Below are 3,548 nucleotides of genomic sequence, written 5' to 3' on the forward strand. Positions count from 1 at the left end.
TTTTCTTCGATGGCTTTCTGCACAAAAATCGTGAAGAATTAGTTTTGTAGTTTTTGGAATTTTTTGCACAAAAGTCTTGAATTTTTAATTTTTTTCTGTAGAAAATATTTGTCTGTTTTCAAGGATTTTCAAAGAACTCTCTGGACTATCCAAAAATTATAAGGACTTCATATAAAAAACTTTAATTTTTTTTTAACTTTTCGTCGAGGACTTTCTGTACAAAATACGTGCATTTTTGAGGATTTCTTTTTCAAGAACTTTTTTAGGGACCCAAAAGTCGTGGTATTTTCAAGAATTTGTGCCAAAAACTAAAAGATTTTTCTAAACATTTTTTTGAGGATTTTTTGAAAAACTTTTTAAGAAGTCAAAAAGTTGATGATTTGTTAAAAATTTGTTTTCCAGGACTGAAAAATCTGGATTTTTTAAACCTTTTTAAGGGTTTCCTGTTGGTTTTTATATCCTCTGCCTTGGAAAGGAGGGTATATTAAGCTTGTCATTCCGTTTGTAACATTCCTAAATATTCATCGTAGACCTCATAATGTATATATATTCATAATCAGCATAAAATTCTAAGCTGATTTAACGATGCCCGTCTGTTTGTATCAAGATAGAGCCCACATTATTTGACGCAGATCATCAACATTCAGCAGAACAATTTGTATTGTGCCAAGGATGGTTGGTATTGAAAATGAGATAGTCCCATTATAACGGCACCTTCCGATATTCGGTATTTTGATGATTTTTGCCACTTTTTTTTAACGGATTTGTCTTAAAATTGGTATTTGTAGAACATAATGGGCTCTAGCTCGTGTGGCGAACAACTGTTTTGGTATAGTCCTCATACAAGGGTATCTCCCGATATTCAGTATTTTCGGTACTTTGATGATTTTTTTCACATATTTGTCTAAACATTGAAATTTGTTGGCCATGATGTGTTCTAGCTCCGGTGGCTAGAACAAACCTTGGGTTAAGAAATATAGTGTGGTCCGTGTAAGTTGGAGACAATCGAACTCTTAAATCATATTTTATAAGAGTTATAATTATTCAAAATGTTGACCCTTTGTGGGGTAGGTACTTAATGGAGTGGACAGATATTGTCCATTTTTGCACTTGACCTAGCACTGATGCAAATACTAAGATTTGCAAATTTGGAGCAAAATTGGATTATCCTTTCTCTTTCTGTGCAGTAAATTATTTTCTTTAAAAATGTTGACAATTTGTGGGGGAGGTACCAGTATGCCGATATTGCCCATTTCCGAATTCTATCTAAGTTTGATAATAATATTCCGATGTATCAAGTTTGGGCCATATCGGATATTCCCTTCGAGAGTTATCGTGCGCACCAGCCAGACAGGCAGGCGGACGGACGGACGGACATCGCTACATCGACTCCAAATGTTCTGAAACGGATTTGGTCCAAAGAGTCCTAGGGTCTAAAACGTTTATTTCGATGAGGCTCGTCTTGCCCGTATCAAATGATATATACCCTCTCTAGGCATATGGCTGAGGGTATAAAAATTCAGGACTTTTTTAGGATGCCAAAAAGTCGTTGATTTTTTAAGAATTTATTTTTTGAAGAATTTGTTTTTTAGTCTTCATATCAAAAATCTTTTTTCGACTTTTCTTCGAGGACTTTCTGCAAAAAATCGAAAAGTTAAAAAAAAAAATATTCAGCGCTTTCTTAAGAATTCAAAATGTTGTGGACTTTTGAAAATTTTGTTTTTTAGGACTTCATATCAAAAATCTTGAGTTTTTTTTTAACTTTTCTTCGAGAGCTTTCTACGCAAAAATCGTAAAATGTTAATGCATTTTTTCGAGGATTTTTTTAACGAGCCAAAAAGTTATGTGTTTTTCATCAGTTTGTTTTTTAGGACTGGAATTTTTTAAAGCCATTGATAAACTGATAATTGGCTTCCTTCTGGTTTATTTTATTAAAACTTTTTTAAGGATTTTTTTTAAGAATTTTTCGAGGGTTTTGTTATTTTTTGAGGATTTTTTAACTCCTCTTTTAAGAAGCCAAAAAGTCATGGAACTTTAAAAAAAATTAAATGATTTCATATCAAAAATTTTGATTTCTATAAAATTTTCTTTGAGGCCTTTCTGCACAAAAATCGTAAAGTTTTCAAGAATTTTTCAAGGATTTTTTTAACGACTCTTTTAAGAACCCACAAAGTCGTGAATTAATAAAAATAACGAATTCATATCAAAAATATTGATTTTTTTTTTAACTTTTCTCCAAAGGCTTTCTCCACAAAAATCGTTAAATGTTCAAGAATTTTTTCAATGACTTTTTAAGGAGCCAAGAAATCGGTTTTTTTCAAGAATTTGTTTTTAGGGCTCCCTGCTTTTTTTTTATAAAAACTTGTTATTTAGGGAGCCAACAAGTCGTGGATTTTTCAAAAATTTGTTTTTTTAGGACTGAAAAATTTGGATTTACTATTTTAATTTTCTCGAAGGTTTTATCTGCAGAGGAATCGTGAATTAAAAAAATTAAGTGCTCGGAATTTTTGGATTTTTTAAAGATTTTCAATTTTTTCCAAAGGATTCTCTGGCGACAAATTTAAAAATTTTGAAGCACTTCGAAATTTTGGTGTTTGTTTCAAAGATTTTCTAATTTTTTTAAATTTTGGAAAAAATTCTACAATTTTTGAAGGACTTGATTAAAAAAAATTATATTTTCAAAATTTTGAATTTTTTCAAAGATTATCCAATTTTTTTTGCGAAAATTTTAAAAAAATTTTTGAAAATTTCGAAATTTTGGTGTTTCTTTTTTTAAGATTTTCCATTTTTTTTTCCAAAAGACTTTCTGGCAAAAATTCCATAAATTTTGAAGGACTTGATTCTAAAAATCCGATTGTCAATAGAAACATTCCTTTAAGGCTATGCATAGCATTCGGGTTTCCATACAGTTGCTTCAAATTTCACTTGATTGTTTACAAATCACTTTAAATTGAACTTTTCAATTCGACGGCAATTTAAACAAAAGAGAGAAAAAAACAATTTTCAAATATTCAAATGGGGTCAGTTGGCTGATTCGTGTTTATGTTCCGATCAGATGATAGGGGCGATGGTGATATGTTTACATTGCCAAACTGAAATGGCCAAATATTTGCTAGACCAGTTACCCAGTTATCCTGACATGGTGCGATTACAAAACAAAAAATAAACAAATTGACTTGACTTGAGAGTAAAACAAAGGATTGATGATATTGACGTATATTTGAGCATAATTGACAAGGACATTGTCTAGATATGTGCAACAATATGGCAAATAGAAGAGAGAGGAAGGGAGGGGATAAGAATAGTGGAACATTTATGATTTGCTGGAATATTGGATTTGTCTGTATAACACATTTATTGGCTAAGGAAATATAGTTTGTGTTATTGTTGTTGTTTTTTTGTTATTAAAATAGCTCACGTGCATAAATGTGAAAGGCACCTAACCATGCCAGCAGCGAAGACATGCTGCCTAGCTCCGCATATGGAAATATTAAAGCGCGCGCATCCAATTCTGTTGCCCGTCTAGCAGACTGTCTGCCTCGAGCCAC

Source organism: Musca domestica, unplaced genomic scaffold, assembly GCF_030504385.1.
Source record: "Musca domestica strain aabys unplaced genomic scaffold, Musca_domestica.polishedcontigs.V.1.1 1, whole genome shotgun sequence".
In the NCBI taxonomy this organism is placed as follows: Eukaryota; Metazoa; Arthropoda; class Insecta; order Diptera; family Muscidae; genus Musca; species Musca domestica.